The following is a 24,869-nucleotide window of genomic DNA, read 5'->3' on the forward strand; positions in this document are numbered from 1 at the left end:
TTTTACGCACAATATAGATCTCTTTCTGTGATAGCTTATTCCAACTGCGGGCCGCCATAATAACTAAAAGCAGACTCTCCCTTGTTTTGTGTGAACCCTTGGTATTTCTAACTGACTCTATCTCAATGATCTGAGTGGTCTGTTAGGTTTATATTCTGTGAGCATTATCTGCAGTGGTATTTCGGTCCTAGGTAATTGAGGTGATTTATCAAACGAGTAAAAAGTACATTAAAATCAGTCCTAAAATGTAACTAGAAGCCAGTGTAAGGACCTGGGACTGGTGTGATTTATGCTCAGGATTTTCTGGTTCTAGTCAGAATCCTGGCAGCAGCGTTCTGGATGAGCTGCAGCTGTCTAATGGTCTTCTTGTGAAGGCCATGTGTGAGAAGGGACATTACATAGTCCACCCTGTGGTGATAAAGGCATGAACCAAGTTTCTCCAAGTCTTGACTGGAAACAAAACTCTAATTCTTATGCAATGTTTTTAGATGATAGTATGCTGATTTTTAGTTACTGCTTTGAGTCAATGTATGCATTCACCTTGAAAACTTCATCTTTGTTTCCAAATGCAGTGACTCAGTTTTTTCTGTTTAATTGAAGAAAGTTCTGGCACATCCAATATTAATTTCAGCAATGCATTGGCAGAGGGAGTCATGGACCATGGGGGGACTGCAGTCATTTTGGCGATAAGGCTAGGTAAATTTGGGGTATCATCAGCATAGCTGTGATAGGCAATTTGGTTCTTTCTCATTATTTGACTTAGTGGGGAGCATATACAGGCTAAACAAGAGCGGGTGCAAGAATTGAGCCTTGTGGGACCCCAACATGTCATGGACGTCAACTTAGACTTACGCTCTTCCTATACTCACATAATAACCTCTCCCCTTCTAAGTAGGACCTGAACCATTTGCGTACCATCCCAGTAAGCCCGACCCCCTCGCCAGTTTTCCAGTCTCTGTAGTAGTATGTTATGATTCAACAGTGTCAAACGCAGCACTGAGATCTAGTAATACCAGCACTGATATTTTGCCGGAATCAGAATTTAAAGCGAATATCATTTGTTATCTTAATGAGCGCTGTCTCTGTGCTGTCATGTGCTTGGAAACCAGATTGAAAATTTTCCAGGTTATCCATTTGAGTTTAAGTATTTGTTCAGCTGATTAAAAAACTACCTTTTCTATAATTTTGCCAATAAAATGAAGATTTTGATATTGCATTTTAAAGTCTCATCGCTAGCTTTACGTTGATCTTACGATCACAAACTCGCCAGTCTAATTTTAGTTAGAGGGTGTAGGTAGGGACTAATACCCGTTTTGCCTGCCGCCTACCGCTTGCTTATGACAAAAAGTGTAGTTCACTTAGTCCTTTTACCCATACAACTTGCTAATACCAGTGATAGACAGAAATCAGAAGGTCTCCGAGACGTGCCTACTGCTCCTACAGTAGGTGGCCATCCAAAACGGTAGTTCTACCACCATGCGTACCGCCGTGCCGCCGCGTCTGCAAAGTGCATTTGCAGCTTTTGACCCGCTGAGTGGCGCTTTAAATCACAATTTTTCAAACACAAGCGCATCAAAGCACATTTTCGCAAATTAGAGTCCGTGTTGCCCTCACCGATGTGTGTATATTTGACAGTAGTCGGGGAAAAAATGAAAGAAAAACACTGTAGGCTAGTTAAAAATATTTAATATTCACAGATGAACAGTTTAGTCCTTATGAAGATTGTGCGTTTCTTAGAACGAATTCAAGCAAGGATAAAGTCAAGCCTATGAGCCTGTGCTTATATTTTCTCTACACCATATTTTAGATTTGACACATTTAAATAGGGTGCAGTATTATTTATATAATATGAATTATGTGTTATATTATTCAAAAGAAATTGTGGTTTACTTTGCATCGGAAAGCATTAAAAGTGGTAGCCATGGTGAGCTAGGCTTGCGTGTTTTATAAATTATTTTCTTTATTTTAGTAAAATGTGAGGCACTGTATAATTCGCATCCCTTATTTAGGCCTCAATTAAAAACAAGAAACAAATAAAAGGTAAACCTGCATGATTTAAGCTACATCATTGAAACTCTAAAGAATAGGACTGATTAATAAAACGTCTTCACGTATAAACTCAAGTTCTCTCATTATAATCAACAAAAATGCACACAATGTAAAAAGAGCTTCATTAATTGACAACTTCAATGATTTTAAATGGATTTTCTTCTTACTTGCTTTCATATAATTTAAGTAAAATAAAAAATAAATAAATAAATTGCAGCCGCTATTTAAATGCAGTTTTGTATAATATTCTGTAAATTTCAGAGTGCAAGGATTTGCGCGGCACGCATGAGTGCTGAGTGCCCGTTGCAGCATTTATTCTTATTTGTCTACATATTCTATCTTCAGCACTACAAAATCTTGTTTAGTTTTATTTTGGATAATTGCATGTACAAAAAAAATTATTTACTGTGTAATGCATATGCAAAATGTGAATATTATTCATATTCAAGTGTTTGTGCGAAATTAATAATGCGCATGCATGACAGGGAGGCGCCCTCTCGGTCACGTGATTTTTTTCCTAATATATGGAAATTAACTGAAAATTGGGGTGGTGTCTCACATATCATGAGAAATATCTCTACAGAAAGCTTGAAATATCTTTTAAACGAATGGCAGCCGACAAGAAAACATTTTGTTTATTAATAAACTAATAATAAATAAATAAATAATATATATAATATATATAAATAAATAAATAATAATTAAAATGTTTATTTTTTGCACAATATTAGGCTACTTCCTGCTGTGCTTTGTGGCAAACTTAATGCATGTGCTTGACGCGGGAATATATTAAGGCTCATTATGGATTATAGATTAAATTAAATTAAATTTAATTTAATTTAATTTAATATAAACCTGCGATTAGTTGCATAATGAACAAATGAACGACTAGTAACTAGAAAAATCTTACGTGGTAAAGCGACCTATTAAAATACCCATCTAGACATCTCTGTTAAAGTTTTTAAAGCATTTATACGCGTTTGGCATAAATTTTCTTTCAGAATGGTCTGTAAGGGAGAGATTGCTTTAACACTGATTTTTCCTCTGAAACACACAACAACGAGAATTGAAATAAAATCAACATTTTATGTTTTGAGAATGGCCAACCCTTCTCTGCGATATTGTGCTTCTGGTTTGTGCATTTTTTAATCACATAAAGTCTACAAAATATAATGTCTCGGTTAGACAGTGTCTGCTATATTACAAATTAATTGATAAGAAATAAAAATAAATACATAACCTAAAACCAGCGCGCATACGAGATGAAAATATGAGACTGAGAAAATGATTTACACTTGGTCTGTCCTCTGTCCATGACACTGACTCACTGCGGAGCTGCCATTTTTAATCTGAACAGTCTGATGGGATAGTAATATTTAAAAAATAAATAAATAAATAATTAATAAAGTTCTTTTCCAGCATTAAGGTAATAACGTTACGCTTTTTATTAATCATCTTGTCTCAGTTATAAATTTGACTGGTAAATGATAAAGATTATATTTAAAACTTGTTTGAAACTATTTCCTTTGTAATTTGAATAATATGATTTTAAGTAGGGAGGCAAAAAAAATCAATTTTAAATCTTAATTTTTTTCGGCCTTAGGCTAGTTGCCCAGCCCTAATGCAACAGTTGCATCTTTTTTTTTTTTTTCGAGTTAAGGCAAATTCCTCTGAAATTAAGGTATAATAAAGGCCTATTAAACTTTATTGCACTATACAGTAGGTCAAACTTTGAAGTGGATCAAACCTTTCTTTAAAGTTTGTTCTAAAACTGTTCCTGCAAGTTTGAAACCCTCATAAAGACACTGTCCATATGAAAGAGCAAGAAAAGAAAGTCAACACCTTTATCTCGACCCCCACACAAGCTACCACAGAACTACCCCAAAAAACCCCACCCCCCTCCAGCTGAACTGAATTCGGTCTGTTTTTTTGGCTGTGAGGAGCGGTTGTGTGTTGTCATGTTACCTGGGTTGAAACATGACTGCACATCACAGCAGCCTTACCTTTTTATTCATTATTTTCTAGCAGGCCCATTATTATTATTTTTCACTAAACCAAAACAAATTATCAATTGATAATTAATCATTATTTTTGTGAAAATCATTGTTATTTGTGAACGTAACGTGAGGAAGGCTTTAAGACCAAGCGGAATCCTCCGTCAGCTGCTCCCGCTTCACAGCGAGCGCGAGCTCTAACTGACCCCAGCTTTTCAACCGTCCACAGTTTGATTTTACTAAATCAGTTTGAGCGAAACAACTTACCTGATCATGAGCCCAACATCTAGCAAAGTCAGGAAAACATTCACAGTCTGCCGGCAAGGAAGACGTATTTCATTGACGAGCTAATGCTGTTAAATAGAGAGTAAAAAAAAACTAGTGTAGGCTATTCTTAAACTTGGAGCTCATTATATTGAAGTACAAATCCAAACACCAGAAAGCAACCTACACTCTGTGTTCTTTCATTTGAAAAGTATGCATTTTTATTTATTCCGACAGGCTATATGGTTGAAATAATATTTTAGTTGAAAACCTTTAAGTGCATTGTTTAAAAAAATATGCATCATAGAAAGACCTTCAGTTGTCATTGCTTTAAAATCCCATGCCATTTTGTAATTTCCACTGTAGTTTTTCAGACTCGGGGGGGGGGGGGGAATACTACCCCAATTCTATAATGGTCAAATTTATTCAGGCCGATGGCATTTTTTATGACAATGATTTATTTTTATTTTTATAATAATTGTAGCCTACATAAATGGGTGAATCAAAACAATATGATAACTTTTTAACTGCATGCAGATATAGGCCTATATTATTGTACATTACAAATATTTGGATCGTCCCTTATTCTGTCCTTTATTTTATTAAAAAATAAATACTTATTTTCTTTAAGAATAAACATTATAAATAAATAATAAAAGAAAGAACCTCTATTAGCCCTTATGTTCCAGTTCTGAAGTTAATTGGCCAACTCTAATGATGAATGTATTATCTTTTTGACTCCCTCACTGGCACCTTCCTTAAAAAAAAAAAGAAAAAAGAAATCTGTAGGAGATATGCGAGCGATTTAATAGATTTAAAAAAGAAAAAAAAGTGGGTGCTTGGGTTTCAGAAAACCCGAATCCAGCTCGTAAAAATGCTATGATGAAAAAAGTCATGCTAACTTATTGAATTCATAGAAATAATTTAAACAATTAAAACTTTTTTTAATACTAGTAGATTCACTTGAATTTCAAGTACTATTAAGCTGACTTTTTAAAATTCTCAAGGAGTTTATAAGTTGAAAAGTAGGTTAAAATGTCACAGTTGCATGTTAAATAGCCTAAATGATACTTGGTGTCTTATATTGGAATATCTGAAGACCTTGATTACATGTTAGCATCTAAAACTAACAAATATAATTTGATTTTTTTTTTAAATGAAGTAAATTCCTGTAATAAAATGTGACAGACAAACCTTTATAATCAAACATTTTGAAACTCGTCCACAGCTGAGTTATCGCGGGAGGCACCGATTGAGCGCGCTGAGTGAATGTGATGCACAAAGTCATTTTTCAGATGCAATGGAAAAAATAAAGCTGGATAAAAAACATACATGAAACTTGTAAATATAGTTAACACCATAGCCTAGCCTAGGATTAGGCCCATACACTTCTGTATCCTAAGTATATAAATGTAAGTTTTGTTAACAACCCACAATAGGCCTAACACATTTTAACCGTATTAATCACCTAGCTTTCGTTCTTGCTGCATGTTTTTTTTTTTTTTTTTTTTACACACGCTAAAAAAATAAATTATGTTTATTAGAGGTTGCATTTTTTATTACATTCAGAAATAATAACGGCAGGCCTAATAATGCTATAAGGCTAATGTACCAACAGGATATTTTTAGTTCCGCTTCACTTTACAACAAATCCTTTAAATTCACAAATTTGATCAGAACAGAACAAAGAATTAAAATTATATAATTTCTAATGGATAAATATATTGCAGTCTATAATAATATAGGCCTTATTAAACAAAAAAAATCATAATTATTAAAACTAATTTAAAGCGATACATAAGGTAAGGTGGGCTTATCTCTCTCATTAAGGACAAATCCAAACATGTTGCCCATTTGAAGCTAAACTCGTAAACTTCTTATTTCATTAGGTAAAACAGGCTTTGGATTTCAACACTTGTTTTAGTATCGACGAAAAAAAAATCATAATGAGCAAAAAATATGCCCTGCGGCTGGTTGGTCATGTGCGGCGGTATTACCCATTTTGGTTGTCTACCATACTGTATCATTCTCGAGCCTTCAGTGGGACCCGATCCTGGGCCCGTAGATTGGCAGTAACAAAGGAGAGCCCTCTCCTCACAGTTTTACTAGTCACAAGGATTTCAGGAGAGTTCAGAACTAAATAAAGTATAACATTTTTATTAACAGTCAGGTAAAAACTTGTATCATGCCAATTACGTAATGATTACAATTAGAAGCCAAATTAAAAAGGATAGTTCAATTGTGGATCACATAGTAAACCGCGTGGCAACCGTGCTCCTGCACATAGACACTGTAGCCATATGGGAACGGCCAAGTGATCCACGCAGGAGGCACTACAAATTTACACATAGTCACACATGAACAGTTATCCTAATTTAGGACACATGCTCTAAAATGCATAGCAAAAAACACTCAGGTGTTTTAGAGAATAAACTTAACTAGCCAATGTGCGCAGGTAGTAGCAAACAAGCAACTATAACAGTGTGCTCTATAGGCACAATGTGTTTAACACAATTACATTTTTTAATCATACCTGATAGCAGAGAGACACACAGCAGCGAGAGCACTGGGGCAGAGCTCCAGAGACTCTCACACACTGCATGGGGTTTTTTCTGACTACAGATTCCCAAAAAAATGTTTGGTTATACTTCTTCCCTTATATACTCAGACCAAACAAACAAAGAAATCTTCAAATCAGTTGTTAAAAACGTAAGGACCTTTTGGTGTGTTAGGTTCTCGTGGCCCCAGGGTCACACCTGGCATTGGAGATAGATAGATAGATAGATAGATAGATAGACACACCCCTTCATCATCAGAACACAATTCTACAAAAGTTTTTCAATAGTTTGCATAATACAAATGACACTACTGGCAATTGAGACCATTCTACCAATCGCACAGATAACCTTAAAAGTGATACCAAACATGAGTGGAAAAAAACATCATATGTCACAAGATATAACATGTGGCATATGGGATAATGGATAGGGGAGCGGAGAGCGAGAGTCAGAGGCCAGGGAGAGGAGAGGAGAGGAGGAGGGGACGGAAGGGGGGACGTAAATGAGCCCCCCAAAGAGATAGGTGTTGTTTGCTGGAGATAGGTCTGATCTCTTTTCTCCAGATCAGCTTTATTGTTTTATAGTTTTAGTGCCTGGCATCTGTTTTGTATTTGAGTTCCTGAGTTTTGGCCTCACTGAGGAGTTAATTCATAAGGAAATAATTTCACTCCTTTCAATAGTAACTCTTGTGTCAGTAACAGGGTGACAAAAATACCAAAAACATGAATGGTAGAAAAGAATAGTCATTACAAATAATACATTACAACAGCCTGAGATGGCACGATTACAATTTCTTGTCATTTTAAGGTGTTGTTTAATTTCAGGGATATTTAAAAAATGTTGATTTTAAACATTTTATTTATTTTTTTCCCCAAGTGTAAAAGGCTCGATTTTCGTTGGAATTGACCCTTAAACGGTTTTTTTTTTTTTTTTTTTTTCAGTTTTTTTTTTTTTTTTTTTGGTCAGTTTTTGCCCTAAATACATTGTTTTATATTGTTTTAGAAGTTGTTTAGGTATGGGTAGGGTTTGGATTATCTGATCCATTAGGCCAAGCAACTGAAGCAATCCTAGTTCATCAAATATATAACGGTGGTTCTCTATTCCTGGTCCTCTCGTGACCACCCGCTCTGCACATTTTGTATGTTTTCTCTTTACTGCTTCAGGGGTTGTGTTCATTCAACCTGATATAGTGCCCTGCGAAGTGGAACACATCCCGTTTGCAGGGAGTAGAGAACAGTGAAAAACTCTGCAGGGAACATGTCAGTCAGAACACCGTCCATTCATGGAGCTCTCTTGTATGAGCTGGTTATCTAAATCAAGTGTGTTAAACAACAGACATACAAAATATGCAGAGTGGGGGGTCGCAAGGAAAGGACCAGGATTAAGAACTGCTGATTATATATAGTGAATGTCTAATTGTTACGATCTCTACTAGCTTGCACGTGGATCCTCCAACTCTGTGGTCGCTTTCCCCATGTTATAATAATATTGTTGTTAAAGATGCCCTCTTGTCATGTTTTCGATGCCCTTGAGAGTGAGAAATGGGTTGAGATGCAGCCTTTTAGACATAAAAATGGATTAGTTGAAAAAAAAAAATACAAATACAGTTTTACAATGTGTAACTAGAATGAACAATTAGAAATGTAAACTCAACACTTTCTCCATGTGTATCATCTGTGCAGATTATTGACTGGCTTGTTAGATTTGTCTGGCCCTGCAGTATCTTGCATGAGAAGAAGGTTTTCATATAGAGATATAAAACCACAGGTAAAACAATATATAAAAAAAAAAACTCAGTCATGTTACCAGTGTGATATTTTAGTGTGCATAATTTAGTTGTATAACTGGTAACACTTTACAATTAGGTGTCATTTGTTAACATGAGTTAATGTATTTAAACTAAACCCTGAACGGAACAATGAATGACTGTTATTTATCATGAACATAAATAAAGATTAATAAAACAGTGTAATACATGTATTGTTCATTGTTCATGTTAGTTCACAGTCATCAGTAACTAATGATAAAAAACACAATTATTAATAATAATGATAATAATAATACATTAATAAATGCGGAAATTAACATTCTTTAATAAATACTATAGATGTATTGTTCAATCTTAGTTCATGTTAACTAATTTAGTTAACTGATGTTAATTAATAAACCATATAAGTGTTACCATATAAACTTGAGTAAAATTAATTGAGTTTTCTGTTGTCATTGTAGAACATTTTTCTGACTGAGGATGGCTACATCAATCTGGGAGATTTTGGATGCTCAAAAGCAATGCAAAGGTTATAAAAAAACAGTAATAGGAACTAGCAATGGATGAAAATTGTTGGCCTAAATGACATTTGTTTTAAATGACACTGATGTATATTCAGACACTGAGTTCTGTCTCTCTCTCTCACACACACACACACACACAACACACAGAGCGTGCACATGTCTCTGTAAGTCTAAATGAAAGTGTTACCTTCTACATTAATATATCACCAGTTGTTTATTACATGAAATGTTACTAAACCAGGAAAAGGTTAACATGAAATCTGCCTTTCTTTGCACCAGTGTTTCTTCTTATTGGATTTTAAACTAATGGTTTCTGTTCAAATTTTTTTTTGCCTTTCTGGTTGATGTTGCTTTCCCTCATAAGAGTACTCTCTCTCTCTTCTCTCTCCTCTCTCTCTCACACACTTTTTTTTTGTGTTAAGTTTATCAGTTTGAGGTTTACACTAATTTTTCTGTTTCAGAGCTGATGCATATGCAGAATCAGTTGTGGGGTGCAGATCTCTATGTCAGCCCAGAGGTTATTATTTCGAAAAGAATATAATTATAAAAAGGTAAATCAGTTTTTAAATTTGTATGGTTCATGAAAAACTGGTATGTTTAGCAGTATTAAATAGGCTTGTGTTGTTAAATGTAGAAAATTTTATTGATGAACATCTTTTAATAAACGCTGATTATTTGTGCAATGCACTTTAATTTATCAGTTAAGTACATTCACTTTTTATTTAACATCGTGCATGATTTATTTTTTTAGTGACATCTGGTCATTGGGATGGGTGCTCCATGAATGTCTGCATGCTGGATGAATGGGTGAGTTTTTTTTTTTTTTTTTACCTTTCTCAAGAAGCAAGCTATTAAATAATGCAAATCAAAATTGCAAATATATTACTGATATAGTTAGTTATAAATGAAACATTTCAAAAACTCTAATGTAAGAATGTATTTAATGCCTTGGAAACTTGGTGTCCCAGGGAACACACATACTGGTAAAAAAAATGCATACTCTTAAAAAAAATTAATACTCTTAATATACCATAAAACACACATAATAAAAAAAAAAATAAATATACAAAATAAACTTAAATTTACCCTTATAAGCTCATCTGCTAATGCATAAATGTAAACCTATATTTATAAAGGAGTATATTGGAAGCAAAACATCGAAATAAAATAGATATCAGAAAAAAAGCTTTATTGCAAAAGTATGCTTGCCTATACAAGGAAGGATTTTTGTTTTAGTGACCATAAGCTTCCAGTACACAAAGACAACAACAACCACACAGACAAAAAAAAAAAACACAAACAACAAAAAAAACATAACACATGTGCGTATAGATAATAAAATGGAATAGAATTGAGTAAGAGTAAGTGCAGGGATGTACTAGGAGGGAGGTGGTAATATTTAAATATAAGGATATTGCACATTTTTATTGCATAAAGTGGGGAACATTTTACTGTTCATGAGGTAGATTGCCTGGGGGAAGAAAACTCTTCTTGTGCTTGGCTGTCCTGGTATTTGTGGCTTTGAAACGCGTGACACAGATGGCAAAAAAGTTCAAAAAGGGGATAAACTTGGTGTGAGGGATCCAGAGTGATTTTCTGAGCCCTTTTCCTCACTCTGGATGAATACATTGTTCTTGAAGGGTATGCAGGGGAGCACCAATAATCCTTTTTCAGCACAGTACCTAACCGTTCTCTGTAGTCTTCTGATGTTCTGATTTTGTAAGCTGAACCAAACCAGACAGTTATTGAAGTGCACCAGTACAGACTAAATGACGGTGAGTAGAACTGTTTCAGGCAGCTCCTGTGGCAGGTTAAACTTCCTCAGCCTGGCGAAGGAAGTACAACCTTTGTTGGGCCTTTTCACAATGGATTCAATGTGATTGTCCCACTTCAGATCCTGAGAGATGGTGGTTCCCAGTAGTGTCTTGATAGTTTGTGATGCCTTTCAGACCTTTCCACACTGAAACCGAGTCATTGGAAAGTGAACTGATCTTGCAACTTTTTAGCGTAGGTACCTTTTAGCCACTCTACCCTCTTATTCAGTGGTGTTCCTGGCCTGATTGTACAAGACTCTGTCCCATATTTTCTGTAGGCATCCTTTTTGGGGGACTGACGAAGCTGAGTTTTGCTGTAAACCATGGATTATCTTTGTTGAATGTTAAATAAGTCCTGGTAGGAATCCATATATTCTCACAGAAAAATTAATATAGGATGTTACAATCTCTGTGAGTTCTTCCAGATCGGTGGTAGCAGCTTCAAAAACACTCCAATCAGTGAGGCTGAAGCAGGCTTTTAAAAGCCAACTTTGTTTCGTTGGTCCATCTCTTAACAGTCTTTTACTAAAGGTTTAGCAGATTTAAGTTTTTGACTGTAGGTTTGGTATAAGATGAACCAGGCAGTGGACAGAGTGATGGATGCATCTTTTATTGTGGTGTAACAGTGATCTTGTCATATTACTGTCTCTGGGGTGGACATGTAACATGCTGTCTGTATTTTGGTAGTTCATGGGAAAGATTTGCTTTATTAAGTTTTATGAATCCAGGTGTTGTTGTTTTGTCTCTGTGATCTGATCAGCAAGTTTCTGTAAGCTGAGTTCATGTGCGCTTGCGGAGGAATGTAAAACTAACAAGAATGAACAAAGTGAAACTCCAGCGGCAAATAGAATGGCTTGCAGTAAATGAAGAGTGCTTCTAGATCAGGACCGCACATCTTCTTTAACACAGTTACATCTTTACACCAACCTTTCAAGTGATGTAAAAGCATGCCCTGCCACGCGCATGATTGTCCCCGTTGATTCTGCGTCGCGATCCGCTCTGAACAGCTGGAAGTTCGGCAGATGGAGCACGCTGTCCGGAATGGCATCATTCAGCCAGGTTTCCATGAAACACAGAGCAAGCAAAGTGTGAGACATCCTTATTTGTCTGGGAGAAGAGAAAAAGTTTGTCTGTTTTTTTGGGTACAGAGCAGAGATTTGCCAGATGGACACTAGGCCAAAGCCGTTTGAAATCCGCGCTTCTTGAGCTTGACGAGCACGGCTGGCTCGCTTCCCCGTCCCCCATCTGCCACGTCCTGAATCGTTTGATCAGCGCCCGCTTGCGCCGCCAACTAACACGTTCAGCAATCGCATCGAATAATCAAAAAAAAAACCGGTAGGAGACTTTGTGGTGTGTTCTGCCGAATGTTCAGCAGTTCATCCCTGGTGAAAACTGACTGAGTATGAAAAACCAAAAAACACAGGAAACGAACTACAAAAACACTAAAAGAACTGTAGAGTGAAGCACACTCGACTGTCATGTGTGGCACCATCAAGAGTGCATACTGCAGTATGCTTAATTTCATTACTACCACCGCATGGCAAAAACGATAATTTAATTAAATATGTGTGTGCCAATTTCAGAGTTAAAACAACATGGCACTGTGTTCATTACGCATACAAACTCATGATTTAGAGTTTTGTCATAATCACTATACTTTAGGGAAGCGTGGCCTAATGGTTAGAAAGTCGGACTCCCAATCGAAGGGTGTGAGTTCGAGTCTCCGGGCCGGAAGGAATTGTGGGTGGGGGGGGGTGCATGTACAGTTTCCCCCTCTCTCCACCTTCAATACCACGACTGAGGTGCACTGGCACCGAACCCCAACTGCTCCCCGGGCGCGCAGCATAAAATGGTTGCCCACTGCTCCGGGTGTGTGTTCACAGTGTGTGTGTGGTGGTTCACTGCTCTTTTTGTGTGGTGTGCACTTCGGATGGGTTAAATGCAGAGCACGAATTCTGAGTATGGGTCCCATACTTGGCCTGATGTCACGTCACGTTTCACTTTCACTAATTGAATTGTTCTCAGAGGGCTGCACATAACTGTTCTGAATCGGATTACTTAACCCCACACTCTACTGAATACAATTACAAATTTTACAACTACAAATCATCTCAAACCTATATCAATCACACTACTCATAACCCCATTGGGGTTTTTCAACCTTTTTAGACCCCCCCCCCCACAAGTTTGTCCTAATTTCACTTGAGCCACTAAGCAGCACCCCCCCCCCCCCCACTTCTATAACTGTAATCACCACCTTTAACATTAAATATACACAAATATCCATTAAAACTACAGAGGTAACTTGCTTAAGAGTAGTGAATGATTTATTTTTTGTTGTTGTTCTTTTTGATTAACATGCCACGGATCTCATGGATCTCGTTATTGGGGTCACCGATTAAACCCGCGGGCACTGAAAAACAACACCCGCTTCAACAGTTTTGTAAAGTAGCCCAATTGTAACGTCATGTTCACATTACATCATTTTCCTCTACCCACGACTGGGCTGTAGACAAAACAAAAATTTAGCTCATAGTGAGATGAACAAAATTAATCATAATGGCTTATTATTAATTATATTAATCTTTAGGAATTATTTGTAGCATTATAGCATTAATAGTACAATTAAATGATTTGTTCTCGTCCATTGAGTAAATGGATTTCTCTGGCCACGGCAACGACCTAAACTTTTTACTTCTAATACATTGCTCCCAGAGCATGTAACAAAACCGGAAAGTTAAAGTGACCTCGTCCTGTGAGCAGCAAAAACAGACAACCAAGTGTGATACATAAATATGGATGTTTATTAACACTACACTACAGGGGAACCATGCAACATCTGACTAGACACAAACATACACACATTAAACATAGATGAGAATGCAAGGAGAGGCACGGGATAGAGAGTTAGGGAGAGGGGGAGAGAGAGAGAGAGCCCACTGTAGAAAGGCGGTAGGTAGCACTCACGCACAAGAGAGAGAGTAATAGTAGAATTTACTCATCAACTAATCACAACCTGTTAAGAACCATCAAAGAATCATATCACCATTAATTAGAAAGGGTACAAAGCCTAGAAGCAACAACTAATATAATGTATAATATAATGTCTAACGCATAAGTATAATGCGTAGATTCCTGCTTGAAATCCAGTTAGGAGTAAAAGATCTTCGGCGTTTCATCCCATGGGGTTGACTGCTCCGAAGACGAATGAATCTGCAATCTGAATCTGAAGTTGCTGAAAACTGCCCGAAGATCGGACTCACCCCGAAAGGGGAGTCGCGGGGGTTCCCCAGGTGATGGGTGTCTCCAGGGAAAAAAAAAAAGTGAAAAGAAGCGCACTTTTTGGGTGGAGGGAGAGGTTTTTATCTGGTTTCCCTGTAACACCCATTTTGGTTAGATTGACCAGTTAACAAGGTGTATTCGTAGTTTCAGCGGGGAAGCAGGGAAAGTGTTTCTTGGTCCCAGCGACACCTCTCATTTGCATGCTTTTATTTACTGAAGGATTGGTGTAGTTTTAGTTTTACTTAAATATATGGTACAAATAGTCATGATGCATTTCACGATCACATAGAGTACATCATGGTTTTGAGGAATAAATATAAGAGCAGATCAGTTTTTAAAACCCAAGAAACAAAACATGTTAGAAGATATTAAACGAGCTCACGGCTACATTCATACCCGGAATATTGAGCATTTAGAGCTTAAACTAATACAAATAAACAGTGGTAACTAGGACTAATGTAATAGAGAAACATACAGACAACACATGGCAATACCAGATGCATTTGTAACTGATTGATTATAGTCTAAAAATAAAGAAAGAAAAACGATTTGTGTGTGTGTGATGTGTTGTTTTGAAATTGTGGAGATAGACCACTGGTCTAGTCAGGCACATATGGTGCCTGGAACAGGGCGTCATTTGCTCCTCCTGGAATGTGTTTGAAGTTCGATGGGTGAGACCAGAGAGTTAATCTGTTCAGCATCTTCGGGATAATGGAGGTAACCATTGGCCATTTATAGTACCCATATAACTAGACTATGGGGCCAGATTCTGTAACTTATATGCAAATGTCAAAAGGCTAAAAGGAATTTCTGAAACATAAAGCCCAAACGATCGTACATGATCCTAAGCAGATGTTACAACTGGTTCCTTTATGTGGCAAATCTATAACCCCTTCTCCTTAATTACTGATTACTTCAGCTTATTCCTTAAATCATGTACTGTTATTAGTGGATTATTACAAAACTAAATAAGGCTAGAACATCTCTGTTCCCTAACAAATACTCAAAAAGTTAGGCTTGCAAGAAAAGAAGTGTTAGACATTATTTTGTGGTCAACTGATTTTATGATTATTATAATTAAAGTGAAATTTCTTTCTCAAGTTCCACACTTCACCCTGAAATGGCATCAAATATTTATTAGTGGGCAGACCTTCAAAATAAAAGCTTGAGGGCTTAATCTTAGAAAATGAAGATATTAAGACATAAATACTTTTGTCATTTTACAGCTGTACTATCAAATTTCTTTTTAGTGTTTTTATTAAATACTCAACTTTTTATTTTTACAGTATAATTGTATTATTGCAATGTTTTCTATATTTTATATTTTTTATAATAATAATAATAATAGTAACAACAATAATATAATTATTGTTTTTTTTCATGAGACCATTCATCTCTAAAATTATGGTTTGTATTATTTTTTTCAGCTTATTAAAGTTTCAAGTTTTATGCAGAACCACTCCCAAGCAAAAATCACCCCATCTTTCTGGAATTATTCTTTCCTATTAGAGCTATTCAGATGTCATTGTATTCATAACACAGCAATAAAAAGAGGCTAAAATGTATTTTACAGAAGTAATTTGAGTCTAACAAACAAATTAATGAATAAATGGAATGAATGAACGAAGAACAAAGAAGCAAACTCATGTGTAAAGCCACAGTCAGTTTCCGGGTCAAAAATGGCCCCTAAAACACAACAACAACAACAACAAACAAACAATAAATTTAAAATGTCAATTTAGTTATTTTAACTTTAAGCACTGAAAACATTTTTTTTTGTATATTGTAATGTTGTAACTATGTTAGAATGTAATGTGATTTAGCCTTTTGTGCACATTATGTATAGTATTGCTTCAGTTTTGGCTCTTAGGGTTGTGGTGCCTTAGGCAAGATCATGAAAATTGGCCCCACTGGTGTAAAACTTTTCATTGCAATTTGATAGGTGAAGAGAAAGCGCATGTAAAATTATTTAAGTATTTAATATTTAATATCTGTTTCCAATAATATATGTGACCATGGATCACAAAACCAGTTATAAAGGGTACAATTTTTCTAATAAATAAGCTTTCAATTGATGTATGATTGGTTAGGAATTCCTTAATTTACCTTTGTAAAGAAAAACATCTGCTGTCTCAGACGACATCTTAGTCCTGTGTCGGCTACTGCAGTTTCTCTAAAGGGAGGGTTGAACGATGGACTGAGCCATTAGTTGCAATTCGCAACCTCACCGCTAGATGCCGCTAAAATTTAAACACTGCATCTTTAATATCCTAATGATTTTTGGCATAAAAGAAAAAATCAATCATTTTGAACCATACAATGTATTTTTGGCTATTGCTACAAAATATACCTGTGCTGTAAGACTGGGTTTGTGCTCCAGGTTCACATACATATGTGGCCATAAAAAAGGGAAAAAAAGGGATCCCACGATTTGCCATGACAAGACATGGCCCCATAGTGAAGTTCTCTGGCACATGAAGTACATGTACAGTCATGTTTTTATTTTCAGTTATGCCATGTACTGAAGCCAATAATATGCAATGAATGTGGTACACGCCTCTCTCAGGCATGCTGTGACAGCAAGCAACAGAGCTCATAAATATATGTGACAACCACATTTTTTAAGTATATTATTTATGTACAGCTGAAAGAAATATAAAATATTAATGATTCAGTTATTAAAGGGTTAGTTCACCCAAAAATGAAAAATTAGGATGCGTTTTACTTACCCCCGAGGCATCCTAGGTGTATATGACTTTCATTGTTGCATACCAATCCATTCGGAGTTGTATTAAAAATGGTCTTTGATCTTTCAAGCTCTATCATTGCAGTCAGCGGGTGTTGCATTGCTTCAGTCCAAAAGATTTTAAATAAAAAGCGCCCATCCATAAAAAAAAAAGTGTCTCACATGGCTCCAGGGGGTGAACAGAGGCCTCCAGTACCGAATCGATGCATTTTTGTTAAAAAATAATCCATATTCAAAACGTAATAATCAGTTGAATCTAACTTGCGCTCACTGTTGTAAATGAAAGCAGTTCCAGGGGGCGGGCTGACGTATGATGTTTGCTTAGCGCATGCGCCGCTCAGAAGTGACACACGCGCGGAAACACAGCGGAGAGAGATCAAAACAAAACAATGGTCACTTATTGGAAGTACAAAAACAAGGATTTTGTAAAGAAGGAATGCCAGAGAGGATATTGATAAAAGCCAAGAGGAGGCTGGTTTTTCCTTTGCTAAAGTAAGTAAATTTAGTTTCCTTTGCTCCTGTTAACAAACATCGGTTTACACGAGACTTCATACAGTACGTCATGGTCCTCGAGCTGCTTCTGTGTACAATTGTTTGGCGCAAGCTAGATTAAAGTGATTATTGCGTTGTTGAAATATGGACATTTTTCTCACAAAAACACCATCGATTCGCTACAGGAGGCCTTTGTTAACCCCCTGGAGTTGTGGTGTGAGACTTTTTTTATGGATGGGCGCTTTTTATTTCAGGTCTTTTGGACTGAAGCAATGCAACACACGCTGACTGCAAATGATAGTAGCTTGAAAGATCAAAGCCAATTTTTAATATAACTCTAACTGGATTTGTCTGAAAGATGAAAGTCCTATACACCTAGGATGCCTCGGTGGTGAGTAAAACATAGCCTAATTTTCATTTTTGGGTGAACTAACCCTTTAATGTTTTACATACTTGTCATGGGCGTTTGTTAAAAACATTATTGTTGTGCTTATATTGTGTTATTCAATTCATAGAATTATTTAATAATCCTAATAAGCCACAGAAATTTTGCTCGTTCATTCACATAAGTATCTACATACCACCACAAGTGCACTTGAGCCTGGGCTTTACAGAACTTGCTGATCAGGGCCCGTATTTATCAAGCTTCTCAAAGTGCCATTTTAGTCTTAAGTGCTGAGAATTCATTAAATGACTCCTACTTTCAAACTTAAATATAAAAGCAAGTTATCAAATTTTTTAAAGCTAGAAATCACTCTTACCTCTCCCAATATTTTAAAACAGCTCGAGAGGTCTCTCAAGTGGTTAGGAGTTGCCAGTAGGGGCTTGTGATGGCACTGAGGAGACAGAGACGTGTGCAAATCTTTCAGGAGAGGAAGAATGTTCTTGAAATGTTTGACGATGAGCAGTTAATCAAACTTTTCTCAGTAATTCAAACAGAAAACGCTTAAATATTTACATTATTAAAGAACATCATAACTGACTTCAGTCTAGCAGAGTATTATATACTCTTTAAAAAAACACTCCCGTTATCATCAGTGAAGCTACCTACACTGTATCATGAATAAATCTCTTACTCCTTATTTACACTGCACACGTCTGTTGGCGCGTTACGGCTTCCGACACAGCCACCGGAGCTGATCCTGGCTACTCGCAGCCACACCGTTGGCAAGTTTCTGAAGGTGGCTCTCCACGCTGCATCACTAAAGATAGGCACCTACTGTATATTTTTGATGGTAATTAATAATAATAATCGTCTTCCTGTCATCATAGAAATCAGCAACAGGCGATATCTCTACCTTTTGGTCGATACGATACTGTCATCTACCGGCATAACCCTAAATTGAAGGTTGTGATGATTTGTTTTCCTTCCCATAATGTATTCTCTTGAAAATATTTTATTGACCGATGCGTGTTGAATGTAAAATCCTATTACGAATTTAACCATTCAATGTGAATTTATCGGAGAATCATTCTTAAATAAGGAAGTCTATCCAGTGATTGGTCCATGCATAATTGTCATCCAAAATCCTATTTGTGGCACAGCAGAAGTGTTGTGAATCAACTCTAAGACTGACACTTAAAATCTAGTCCTACACTTCTCTTAAATTACCAATGAGATGCTTGATAACTAACTGTTAAGCACACCATTGAGCCAATAATTTTTTTTCCACTTAAGTCAATTCTTAGCAGCATTCTTGAGAGTAATTCTCAGAGGCTTGATAAATACAAGCACCCTAAGCGCAACAACACCCTTACTCTGTTTTTAATAATTCTCTGGGACTTAAATAAAGCAAATCTCTCCCGTGAACTGTCAAAATACAGACAGCATGTCACATGTCCCAGCAGAGACAGTAATATATTTGATCACTGTTACACAACAAAGAATGCACATCACTCTGTCCCACGGGCAGCTTTGGTGCTCTCTGATTGGTTCATCTTATACTGACCTACAAGGCAGAATCTGAAATCAGCTAAACCTGTATTAAGGACTTATTTTTTTAATTATTAAAGGAATATTTAAAAAATCCACATTACCTCATGCATGCATACAGGCTAGAACAGTTTATCAGTTAATTGAGAACTAATGTTTTTCATTAAATATGATATAAGTTATCAAGCATGTTATTTCTTCTTCATAGTAGGGTAAATAGGACAGACCTTAACATTGGCCAATCACAGCACATATCATGTGAAATTCTGTTAACAATCCAAATACAGTAGTCATCATTAACTGAGCATTAGCTTCTCATGACTTCATTGTGTGGGGCCCCCTCAACTAAAGTGGTGACCAGACCCCAACACTGACCAATCACAGCACATATCACGTGCATTCTGTTAACATCCCAAATACAGTAGTCATCATTAACCAAGCATTAGCTTCTCATGTGTGTGCGCCCCTCAAGTAAAGTAGTGACTTGGTCCTTTGGAATACTGATAAACAGTGTGTTATCAATGATGGCATAATTGTGAAATGACATGAATATGAACATGAACGTTCAAGCTTTTGCACACAATATACTGGACACAAAGGGACTTTGATCAAAACGTTCTGCTTTATTCTTAAACAGTATAAACCAGTTAAATCACAACAGCAAGGTCTGGGAAGAGCTGAGAAGGAATTCAGTATATTTTACATTACATTTACATTAGACACTTTTATCCAAAGCGACATACAGTGCATTCAGGCTAACATTTTTTTTTTTTTACCTAACGTGTGTTCCCTGGGAATCGAACCCACAACCTTTTGCACTGCTAACGCAATGCTCTAGCCACAGGAAACCACTGAGCCACAGGAACACCATGAACTTTAACCCTTTAGAAACCTAAAGCTAAAATAGGCCGTTTTCACTCATTTTGTTTTTTTGAGTATAAAATTATAACACAATGTGGTATCTTCAAGTGCAGGTTGTCATTTTTTTTTTTTCAGAAAATTATTGGCTTTCAGGAAATTACAGTTATTGTACATTATTGTGTGTGGTGAGTTAGGAAATAGAATTTAATAAGACAAAAAAAAAAAAAAAAAAAAAGTGAAGAAATTTTACTGCTTTTTATTAAAAAAAAAATCTGAAAACTCATGAACGAAAGAATCTAATGCCTCAATATTGAAAAAGGAAATTATAATACATATATACAAGTCTTTTTTGGGACACTAGATTGCACAGTTTTTCACTCAGGAGCCATTTGTTTTTACTCCAGTTCTCCAGGCGTTTTTGGATCCTTCAATCCAGGTCATTTAAATGCGGTGCTCTCTGATGCAGTTCCTGTCTAACTGCAAGCATAGTCCCACATCACATTCCTGGCACTTCCATGGGGTGCTCCTTTTGCATCATATGCAACTCTGTGAAAAGTCTTGAGTGTCACTCACAGGAACAGGCAGATGATCGCATCTCTCTCTCGGGCGCCCAGGGGAACACCTGTGAGCTGAGCAGCTAGCTGCTCCTGAAAGTTTTGCCGTGTCATGTGCTTGTCATGGTGAATGGCACACAACGCTTTGTGTAAAATTAAGTAGTTGGACACTGCAATGTCCAGGAAGTGCTGGAAAATTGTTATGTACCACTTCCATGTTTTACGGTGCACCGACTTTGTTCCGAACATCTTGTTGGAGGTGTCAACTCCTCCCATGTACTTATTTTACAGCTACAACCACGGCCCCTCTGAGATGGTGTTGTGTTTTGACGTGGATGGCCCATTTGCTTCTTCGTAGTTAACTGGAGAAGCCACATTGGGGAAAAAAAAATAGAAGCATGTGTTACAAACTCACTATAAATTTTTTTAAATACTTTTCATTATAAAGCAAATTATTAGTAAGTGCAAAATTGTAAAAAAAAAAAAAAAAAAAAAAAGTAACTATATTAATAATACAATAACAATGAAATAACAATAAAAAAATAAAGCCTGCAGTTGCTTACACACATGCAAACACATGCATATGCACAAACACAAACACATACACACCTTTTACAAAAACATGCGTATATACACATGCTTGCATACATGAACGCATGTACACACACATACATATACATCTTGTGTGCAAACACAAACAAGAATGTGGTGAGAAATCTGGAGAGGAGTAAGAAATTCACATGGCCTGATGTATACCCTAAAGAAATAAATAAGTACGTAGATCTGCTTCTTTACATGGGTGTGATGGATCTGCCAAAAGTGAGGGACAATTTTCCAGACCTTTCCTGGACATTGCGGTGACCAACAGCTTCATTTTACACAAAGACATGCATGTACACATGCACACACACTTAAATACACACACACACACACACACACACACACATGCACGTACACACATACACAAATACAGATATACACATAAATGCATGCAGGTACACACACATTCGCATACACACCATATACTGTATAAGATACATGCACACATACACATGCACACTCACCTTTACACATATACATATATACACATTCACACACACAAACATAAATATACACATGCACACATTTAATCACATGAAGACGTGGGACCAGTAGAAGATCGATACGTCACTGCGTGACCTCTCTGTACAGAAATTTAAAATTAAGGAAGCGCTAATTTTAGCCGCTATTTTACATAATAAATCTTTAAAAGATAGATAAAATAAAAAGAAGCTGCATGGTTCGCAGGGTCAGTGGAAACAGTAACAGATGGTTACATTTGAATGAGGACACATTTTATAATTTTTTATTGCTTAGTGTATATATTTATATATAGAGAGCGAGAGACAGAGTGTACAATATAAATAAGACACTTTCGACGCCGTTGCAGAGGACACAGTATAAGCACATAGTAATCCATGTTGTGATAACTGAGGGGAAACCATTATATCTTGCTCCTGCCCATATTCGAGCAGCGGCGTCCGAAAAAATTTCGCACGTTCAAAGTCTAGTGTGACCGCCCCTTAACACGCGTGTGCAATGCACATATACCACATAAATGTGTGAAACAGTGCTTTTTGAAACTGAAAGACGCAGTCTATGACTATTTTACTCACATTTCTCATTGATTCATCAGAAAGAAACATAACCTTCACTTACCAATCCACGTCTGGATCAATGCCAGCAGCATACGCCTCCTCAACGTCTGAATACACAAACTCCGGGTCCGAAGTCATGCTCAGCCTCTTCCCAGGTGTCATCAAGATCAAATCAATCACCTCCTCGCTTGTAAAACCTTTCTTCGCCATGTTTTTGTCCGTTTTTTTTAATTATATTTGCACACTCAAACCTGCTGCGGTCCGTATCTCCCGCTTCAAATCCGTCCTTCCCCCTCTACCCGAAAGCCGCTGTGATTTGCTGCTGGGAAAGCATGCAGTTACCGTATTAAGCCGTATATTGTCATAAAGCGCAAGTGTTATGATAACATAAATAGATTCTATTATTTTTTCCATAGAGCAAATGGTTGGTGAGTTATGATAACATAAATAGAGCTTGGTCAGAGCCGTAGAGCGACGAAACAGACTGATTCCACTAGAAACCAATTTCCTAATGTTTCTCAGACATTCTAAAACAGTTTTACCATCCAACATCTATGCAGTTTCTATTTAAATCAATGTTACTATCAAATATCTGGTCATTACAAATCTATAATCAAATATCACTCAAAATGTAAATTTTTTAATCTTTCCAAAATTTTGCGATTTTGTTAATTAAAGAGCAGGTCATATGGGTTTTTGAAAAATCTCTCTTTGCAGTTTATAACGTAGCTATCCTTAAATGAAAACAATCGTGCAAAGTTGTTAATCAAAAAAGAAGTGCATGATAAATAAAGATATTGTCTCTCAAAAGAGAGAGTCGGTTCTGAATCGCCGTAACGAGTCGTTATATTTTTCGACTCTTTTGCCTGTTACCGGTGTACGTCACTGGGTAACACATTTGCATCAATCCCCCGCCTGCCCGCGAAATACCGAACAGAGTCTGATCTGCCCGCAAACACTAGACGCGGTGTTCAAGGATACCACAGAAAAGAAGACGAGGTGTTCAATGATACCACAGAAATACAATTCGAGCCTTTTGTTGTGTGCTTGTCATTTTATCAAGAACTGCTTCTCTAATCTGGGCTTTTAATCTTCGTTGGCTTCTAATCTTCTTAATTTGGACTAACAAGCTCTCTGAACCACGACCTGTAAGTAGTACGATTGATACGTTAGGTGTACCATTTTCAATTGAGTGCTCAAAATATAATTTTTGTGCCAATATGTGATGTATACCGTCGTGCAGCTTTAGGTTTCCAGGTAAAGCATGATATTATTGTCTAACTGAAGTAGTTCTAAAAATTCGCAAGGTGAACCTAAGAATATGTCGATTATTGTAGACTGACGTTGTTCTAAATTACTTTGTTTAATAATAAAGAATGTAGTGTAGCACACAGACTTTATAATAATTGTGAAACTGCTGTTTATTGTGCTGCACTGGCAGTTACAGGGTTAATGCGGGAGAGATGAAGTGATGTCGGCTGGTGCTCCTGTGATACAACTGTTCTGCGTTCTGATTAAAAGTTAAGACCAAGCGTTCTTTTGTCTGTCGTTTTTCAAACATTACAGTAGACATATTTTGGTTTACAACCTGTATTGTTTCATCAGTTAGTCACGTTAGCACTCGGCTAACGTTTCACCTAGTGTTCACAGTTGTTTAGCAGCTAAACTTTAGCTGTGGGCACGATTCGCTTGCATAAGTGTTTTTGTATTATATGTCATTATAAGAACGGATTGATTATATTATTGTTTTATGTAAAGGTCTTTGTCAATGGTAGCGCTGACTAACTGGCTCAGGACTCATCTCTGTGCCAATCACAACAGGTTTGGCCAGCTGACCAATCAGAGCAGAGTAGGCTTGAGGAAGGGAGGGGCTTGCTCCGAACTTGCTTGAAACGAATCATTTCCTAATCATTGGCAAATGACTCTAATATTAAATGTATATTCTGAGAAAATTACAATGTTTTCTGACCTTAGATGCATTTAAACCTGATGTAGGGCATGAACTGCATTGACCTAACAATGTGCACAATTATTACAATGACATAAGCTTGACAGGAACTTGTGTAATTACACCTTTATTGCATGTACACACACTAGTATGTGTATTTCTTGCGTAACACTTACATCACATTTCGATGCATGTGTCGATTGTGGAGGATGATGTTGTAGATGGATGTCGCTCATTTATTGTAGCTTCTCTTCAATTTTGGCATATGACAGTCAGATGGTTTTACATTAAAGGCGTTTTGATTTCCCCAATGAAATAAATGCTCAAGAGAAGTATGATTTTTACATTTTCTGAACAAAAATGTGAGTGGTCTATACAAAATTTTACAGCCATGATGTCAGGGTGTATGGATGGGTTGTCAAGGCATTGCTAAGGTGTGCTGAGT

At 36.7% G+C, this 24,869-nt stretch overlaps 1 long non-coding RNA gene and 1 pseudogene across 1 annotated transcript; both read left to right on the forward strand.

The window, feature by feature from the left end:
* Positions 1-24,869, forward strand: part of LOC122136855 — an 86,186-nt pseudogene that overhangs the window by 45,798 nt on the left and 15,519 nt on the right.
* On the forward strand, positions 8,579-9,677 carry LOC122136653. The gene is made up of 3 exons (XR_006154293.1): positions 8,579-8,632; positions 9,095-9,162; positions 9,619-9,677. It is a non-coding gene; the product is annotated as an uncharacterized LOC122136653 (long non-coding RNA).

Source organism: Cyprinus carpio, chromosome B3, assembly GCF_018340385.1.
Source record: "Cyprinus carpio isolate SPL01 chromosome B3, ASM1834038v1, whole genome shotgun sequence".
NCBI lineage: Eukaryota > Metazoa > Chordata > Actinopteri > Cypriniformes > Cyprinidae > Cyprinus > Cyprinus carpio.